The sequence below is a fragment of the Vulpes lagopus genome, chromosome 2 (assembly GCF_018345385.1).
Source record: "Vulpes lagopus strain Blue_001 chromosome 2, ASM1834538v1, whole genome shotgun sequence".
Taxonomy (NCBI): domain Eukaryota; kingdom Metazoa; phylum Chordata; class Mammalia; order Carnivora; family Canidae; genus Vulpes; species Vulpes lagopus.
The window spans coordinates 6,801,097-6,808,010 of record NC_054825.1 but is presented as its reverse complement, the minus strand read 5'-3'; positions in this window follow the sequence as shown (position 1 = coordinate 6,808,010).

Sequence of the window (6,914 nt, the reverse complement as noted above, 5' to 3'; positions counted from 1 at the left end):
TAGCACCGCCTTCAGTCCAGGTTGTGATCCTGGAGACCCCGGATCGAGTCCCATGTCGGGCTCCCTGCATGGAGCCTGCTTCTCCCTCTGCCTGTGTCTCTGCCTCTCTCTCTGTGTCTCTCATGAATAAATAAATAAAATCTTAAAAAAAAAGACAGTCTAATAAAATGGTTAAAATTAGGATGCATGGCAGTATGTGTGCACATGTGTGTGTATGAACATGCATGTGCTTCTTTATGTGTGTGTGAACATAGGTGTATATGGATGAACAGGTGTGGATGTATGTGTGTATATGTGTGTGAGCAGAGCATGTGTGTGTAAACATCTGTGTATACAGGCACGTGTGCGTGTGTGTAAATGTGTGTATATATAGGTGAGTGTGCATTTGCAGGTACATATGTATATAAACATGCATTTATATATACCTGTGTGTATGTGTGTCCATGTCTGTGTGTACAGGTATGTATATGTGTATGGGCGTAGCAGCATGCACGTGGGTATATGTCTTGTGTGTGTACACACGTATGCATGCGTATGTGTAAATGGGAGGGCATAGGGGGCAGAGGGACAGCATAGGACGAGAAACCATAGAATGGAAACAGAGATCATTAGATGGCCATTTTGGGGTGGGGGCTTGGTTAGGTAATAGTGTGAGGTTTGGGAGCACATGGGAAGTCTTTGAGTTCATTTGTTCCTCGGTGAACAGCCGAGGAACCAGGACTCCATCTCTGGAGCATCACTGAAGCTCTGGGTAAGGGAGTGACATGGCCAGAGTGGGTCCGACACCCGACATCAACCCTTACAACCAAAGGCTGCTCTGCAGAAGCTGACGGAGAACCAGGTGTGGGCAGGTGCATTTCAGAAGGTGAGGGCATGACCAGGGAGACTTGGCTGCCAGTTCTCCAATGTTGGTGGACTTTGCCCGCTGGGAAGAGACAAAGAAGGAAGGCTGGCCCCTTAACTTTTGGTTTTTCCATCCTGCTTCTCCATTTCCACGGCTTTGTATTAAATAGTTAACTAACTCACTGGCCAATGCTGTGCCCTGTTGTGTGGCTGCCTCGGGGCTCCCACAGCACCAGAGCCTCTGGCTCAGGTGACCCTCATGCTGGGGGAGGGATGACCTCCCACAGAGACCTTGGCACATCTGGATTCTGCTGGGGGAACCCACCACAGCCCTCTTTAAAAAAAAAAATTATAATAATAAGGTCTGGATTTTGAACAAACTCTTTTTGTGGGAATGATTTTTATGTTGGGAACATAAATACTTGGGAAGTATTTGTGGGTTCAATTTTGCACACAATTAATTGTACTTACAAATGCCTCCTTGAGGGCACAATTAGTCACTAGCAACTCATTCTAAAGGTGCCAGAGGCTAATTGTACCCCCAAGTGAGAAGTTTCAGGTGTAATTAATTATTCTTTAATTATTAAATTTATTATTCATTGGTTGGATGCACAAAGTTGTGCTCAGATGAACTTGCTGGCATAAGGAGGCCTGCAATGAAGGGGTCTGTGCCACCCTCTGTGCAAGCTGCTGCCAAGGAGACGTGTGAAAAGAAATAAAGTGTCTCCGGCTGCTGGGCTCAGCGTGGGAAATTCCTCAAGTGACGGTGAGGAGCCTGCTGGATTGGGGAGGACGATGGGAGGGCCCCTGGGTCGGGCAGAGGGGAAGGCTGGGGTCCGAGGGTGGCCAGACCCCCCCAGTCAGCACCGGGAGCTGAGCAGCCTCGCCTGGGCCTCACCTGTGGAGCAAGCAAACAGCGCTGACCCACCTCCCTTGCTGCGTAGCTGGAGGAGCGCGGGCCACACGGACTGAGTTTTCCGCAGACGTCAGCTTCTCTGACAGGCGATGCTGTGGGTGATCACGGGAACGTCCCTCAGAGCCAGACTTAGCAGTTTAGAAACCCAGAGAGACCCATCAGCCAGGTGACCTTGGATGGGCCAAGTCAGCTCTCAGGGCCTCAGTTTTCTTATCTGTAGAATGGGAATTCCTTTTTTTTTTTTTTTTTTTTTTTTTTTTATTGGTGTTTAATTTACCAACATACAGAAAAACACCCAGTGCTCATCCCGTCAAGTGTCCACCTCAGTGCCCGTCACCCATTCCCCTCTAACACCCGCCCTCCTCCCCTTCCACCACCCCTAGTTCGTTTCCCCGAGTTAGGAGTCTTTATGTTCTGTCTCCCTTCCTGATATTTCCCAACATTTCTTTTCCCTTCCTTTATATTCCCTTTCACTATTATTCATATTCCCCAAATGAATGAGAACATACACTGTTTGTCCTTCTCCGATTGACTTATTTCACTCAGCATAATACCCTCCAGTTCCATCCACGTTGAAGCAAATGGTGGGTATTTGTCGTTTCTAATGGCTGAGTAATATTCCATTGTATACATAAACCACATCTTCTTTATCCATCATCTTTCGATGGACACCGAGGCTCCTTCCACAGTTTGGCTATTGTGGCCATTGCTGATAGAAACATCGGGGTGCAGGTGTCCCGACGTTTCATTGCATCTGAATCTTTGGGGTAAATCCCCAACAGTGCAATTGCTGGGTCGTAGGGCAGGTCTATTTTTAACTCTTTGAGGAACCTCCACACAGTTTTCCAGAGTGGCTGCACCAGTTCACATTCCCACCAACAGTGTAAGAGGGTTCAGAATGGGAATTCCTAATAGCAACCTCCTTTGGGGGTTGTGAGGATGGTCTGGGTCAGCGTATATAAAGAAGGCAAATCCACAGTCAACGTGACAAGAATTTGCTCTCATATCTCTTGTGTCCTTCATGGCCACAAACCTGTTTCCAAAGGAAAAAGGGCTGCACAAATGGTAGCCCACAGGCTTTGTGCAAAACGTTTTCTATTTACGCTGCTTCCTGACTCAGGGAGAATTATCTATCTTTTATTTTTATTTATTTTTATTTTTAAGGGCACCTGGGTGGCTCAGTCAGTTAAGCATTTGCCTTCAGCTCAGGTCAGGATCCCGGGGTCCTGGGATCCAGTCCCGCATTGGGCTCCCTGCTCAGCGGGGAGTCTGCTTCTCCTCCTGCCTCTCCCCCTGTTTGTGCTCTCTCCCTCTCTTGCTCTTTCTCTCAAGTAAATAAATAAATAAAATCTTTTTAAAAAAATAAAAAAAAAAATTTTTTTAAAGCAGTCTCTACACCCAACGCGGGACTCAAACCCACAACTCTGAGATCAAAAGTTGCATGCTCCACCGACTGAGCCGGCCAGGCGCCCCAGAATATTTATCTTGTGTAGCCAAGACAGGAGGAGCCTCATTAAAATGTTCAAAGTGGTTATTTATATCTGCATGATGAGATTATGGGTGGTCATTTTCCTCTTTGTCTTTTTCAGTCTTGTTCCTTTTTTATTAGTTTTTCTTCACTTTTATTTTTAAAATGTGCAAGGTTAAGACAAGACAGGAGAATAATGTGTGTGCTTCCAGGCGCTTCGGTGTATCCTTCTGCAAACTGATCTGCGTGTCCAGACACAAGGTGTCCTTCAGACCACGACCAGGGGTCTGGTCGTGGTCCAGGGTCTTGTCCTAGCTCCTGACCCTTGCTGTGCCCACCCTCCAGCGATGCGTGGTCATCCGCCCCCCCCCCCCCCGGCTCTTCCATGCTCTCTGTCCTCCTGGATGACATGCCCACATTCTCTGCCTCCTCGTTTGCCCTGTCCTGACCCCCCAGTCCTTCTGCTGTGAGCTGCTGGAGGCCGGGGTCTCTCTCCACATCCCACCGGGTCCCCCGGTGGCCCAGCCAGGATCTCAGCCAACTGCTCTCTGCGCCTGAGTACTCGGAGGGTTTTCTTTTCATTTTATGATTTATTAGAACAAAAATTCAGAGAAGCAACTTCTTAATATACCGCCCCCCTCATCCAAGGTAACGTGACCCACACAAATTTGGTGTGCCTCTGTCCCATTCATCCTTAGTAATCTTATTCCATATATATGCATCTGTAAACAATTTATGGAATTTTGTGTGTTTTTGATACACTCGTCAATGATACCATTGTGCAACATGAGTTTTTCACCCAGTTGGCTGTCTTTGGGCCGTGTCCACAGTGATGCACACAGATCCTGGTCTGCAGATGGACCAGGTGATGGAGGCCCCGGGCACCTGCAGCCTGAGAGAAAAAGAGCCCTGGAGCCAGGGAACTGTCCCTACCACGCCCTCTGTGTTATATCAGGCACCTCAAGGGGCCAGCAGCCAAGCCAGTACCCAGCTAACTTAAAGTGGAAGCCGAATTTATCGACAGGCTATCAGGTAGTGTAAGTTATTGGAGGGGGTTTAAGAGTAGATGCAGAGGGGCACCTGGTGGCTCAGTGATTGAGCACCTGCCTTCGGCCCAGGATGTGATCCCGGGGTCCTGGGATCGAGTCCCACATGGGGCTCCCTGCAGGGAGCCTGCTTCTCCCTCTGCCTGTGTCTCTCATGAATAAATAAATAAAATCTAAAAAAAAAAAAATAAGAGAAAAGCAGATACAGATAGTAACAGGGCAGGAGTCCAGGAGTCTAGAGGGCAGGAATTAATCCACCTTGTCAGAAGCCACTGGAATGAATGCCTTCTGGCTGACTTTTTGTTGCTGTTGTTCTTTTGTCATTTCACTCAAGACCTAAGGTCCCTGAGAGAAAAGGTCACTCGGTCTGGCTTAAGCAAAGACAGACCACATGGCTCACAAAACTAAGCCCAACGGATGGAAGCAGAGCTAGCTGCGGGCCCAGGTGAGGTCACCTGGACTCGGCCTCTCCCTGGGCCCCGGTGGGCGCCCCCCACGTGCGGGGCTGGTGTCCCCGCGTGCTGGCACCGGGGCTCCTGCTTGCCAGCCTCCCGCACGCTCAGCTTTCACAGCAGAGAGGAAGAGGGGACAGACTGAGGCCTGGCATTGTCCTGATGCGGTCGAGGGGCCACTGAGCAAACCACGGCGGCCAGGAGATCGCGGGCTCCCTGGCTCACACCTGCTCGCACGTGCTCCCCAAGAGTCCCCCCGAGTGCGGAGCCGCCAGCTTCTCAAAGCGAAATTGACCATCGTACCCAAATGAGGGGCGATAGATGACCTGGTGGCAAAAAAAGACAATAAAAACTCTTTCTGACAAGCAAGCATAAGAAAACGAGAGAAGATTTATGAATAAAATAAAACAGGGCAGCAGGCTGGTCGCCATAGGACGCGTCACGGCCTGTGCTGGGACAGGAGGGGCCCAAGGAACAAGTGTTGATCGACCATATGATGGTCTGAGTAAGCAGCTTTCTTCTTCTTTTTTTTTTCTTTTTAAGATTTTGTTTATTCACTTAGAGAGAGAGAGAGAGAGAGAGAGAGAGAGAGAGCATGAGCAGCCGGGTGAGGCAGAGGGAGAGGGAGAGGGAGAAGCAGACTCCCTGCTGGATGCAGGGCTGGACTCCAGGACCCGGAGGTCATGACCCGAGCCCAAGGCCAACGCCCAACCATCTAAGCCACCGGGCGCCCCCGTAACCAGCTTTCTTGAACACCCTGGCGCCAGCTCCCCCGTGCCCACAGCAGTGCGGGCGGCAGGGCCGTGCCATCCCACCACGTGCTTCTCTCTATCTTCCTTCCCTCCGATTACTGTCAAATGATGAACTTCAACCACATACTACATTTTCCTGGGATCATCCCCTCAAATGAATTATGTGAATAATAAAGTTTCAATATTTTTCATTCGGCAATTAATCTTGGTGAGCACGAAACTTCATTTAAAGTGCTGGTACGGTGGCTGGAATCCATTAATCAGAGCAGCGAAGGAGCCAGCCAGGCACCAGATCAGCCCGGCCAGTGAAATATGGGCACTTCTCAAAAACCTGCAGATCCTCTCTAGTTGTGAGAAGTGTCACATTTGAGGCACGGCTGTCCCCAGACAGTGGAATCTGCGGAGCTCCCAGGCCCTTTCATTCAGGTGCTACGTGGGAAAACCTCCTGGTTGGGCTTAATGGTCACCAGAGTATTCGTGGGAGGAAAGAGATGATGGGAAAACTAGTTCCTAAACCCAAACCAGTTGTTATTAGAGTGGCAAAAACACAGTGCTTATGTGCGGAATAGTTTACATTAAATTAAAAACCATAAGTTATCTCTGAGACACTCCATTTAGCACATCTGAGGTTAAATATGGTTCAAAGCAGCTCTTTCAATTAAATTGTTCTTCCTTGGCTCTAGTAAAGTATATTAAACATAATTTCCTGAAAAGTAACAGAGATCATTACTCCGTTTGCAAATTGATACCATGTTATTAAAAATAGGAAATATTTGCAGGGATAGTTCAGATCACTATTTTTTTTAAAGGTATTATTTATTTATTCATGAGAGACACAGAGCGAGAGAGACAGAGGGAGAAGCGGGCTCCATGCAGGGAGCCTGACACGGGATTTGATCCCAGGTCCCCAGGATCACAACCTGGGCCGAAGGTGACGCTAAACTGCTGAGCCACCCGGGCTGCCCAAAATCATTCTATTTTTGCAGAGAATCTAATATTGGCGGTGCAACTGAAGCCCAGATTTCTGGCCTCCTGGTCAAGGCGGGGGACGGGAGCGTGTCGAGGGAACGGGGCTGTGGAAACATCAGAGCAAGTGGGCTGGGCAGGACGGGGAGTCCCCAGGCTAGTCCTGGGAGCCCAGGAAGGAACTTTCCCTGAGTCCCGTGTCTGTCCATTCTGCACCCCAATGTCCTCATAGCTGGAGACCTCCAGCCCTGCTAAGCTTCAAGCTGTTTATTCATGTTCGACTTTATGGGTTGTCATTCCACTCACATAAATGGACTTTATGGCCATAGCTGACTTTTATCTTTACCCGTCCTATTGGAAAGGCCTGTAACATTTAGAAATAGCAAGACTGGCTCTTACCTCTGCTCCCTGAGTCACTGTCACTGAATTATTTCAAGTTCATAAACCAGGCCCCTAAATGGCTTTCCCAAG